Below are 1,069 nucleotides of genomic sequence, written 5' to 3' on the forward strand. Positions count from 1 at the left end.
AAATACTAAATTGGTGTATTTCTGCATTTTGGAGTATGGGAGTAAAGATTGTGCAGCCCTAAAGTGTCCAAACAATGACGTGTGGGCCACATGCTGGCCCACAAAGGCCAGGCAAATTCAATTTACACACATTTCTTTCTTGATCGTTTATTCTGTTTGAATTTCTTGGGCCTAGCGTATTGGAAGAGGCTGTTCCCAGTGTAGTTGCCTAACTGAAATGCAAATTATTGGATGTTCTATGACATTCCATGATATACACCTAATTGGCCCACAAAGAAAAACATTTGGACAATGCTGGCGCAGTCCCCACATGGTAGTCAGATTAAAAGTGTAAAATGCGAGTGAAACTCCTACCTAGTGAGGGGCTCGTGGTTTATGTCCCAGTGGGACTGGGTAAGGGATTGGGTGAATGCAATCTTTCATTTGCAAGTAGTAGAAGAGATTGTGTTTCTTCAGCTGGTGGTTGGCTTTTAAACAATTTCAAATGGTTTGTCGATGAGCCGAGAGACTTCTTCGACCCTAAAATGCTATAAAATCAAGTTCTTGCTTGAGGATGTTAACATAGGAACATAGGAATTAGGAACAGGAGTAGGCCATCTAGCCCCTCAAGCCTGCTCCACCATTCAATAAGACCATGGCTGATCTGGTCGTGGACTCAGCTCCACTTACCCGCCCTCTCCCCATAACCCTTAATTCCCTTATTGCTTAAAAATCTATCTATCTTTGACTTGAAAACATTCAATGAGCCAGCCTCAACTGCTTCCTTGGGCAGAGAATTCCACAGATTCACAACCCTCTGGGAGAAGAAATTCTTTCTCAACTCGGTTTTAAATTGGCTCCTCCATATTTTGAGGCTGTGCCCCCTAGTTCTAGTCTGCCCCACCAATGGAAACAACCTCTCTGCCTCTATCTTGTCTATCCCTTTCATGATTTTAAATGTTTCTATAAGATCACCCCTCATCCTTCTGAACTCCAAGGAGTAAAGACCCAGTCTACTCAATCTATCATCATAAGGTAACCCCCTCATTTCTCGAATCAGCCTTGTGAATCGTCTCTGTACCCCAGATGT

Source organism: Pristiophorus japonicus, chromosome 8 (genome assembly GCF_044704955.1).
Source record: "Pristiophorus japonicus isolate sPriJap1 chromosome 8, sPriJap1.hap1, whole genome shotgun sequence".
Taxonomy (NCBI): domain Eukaryota; kingdom Metazoa; phylum Chordata; class Chondrichthyes; family Pristiophoridae; genus Pristiophorus; species Pristiophorus japonicus.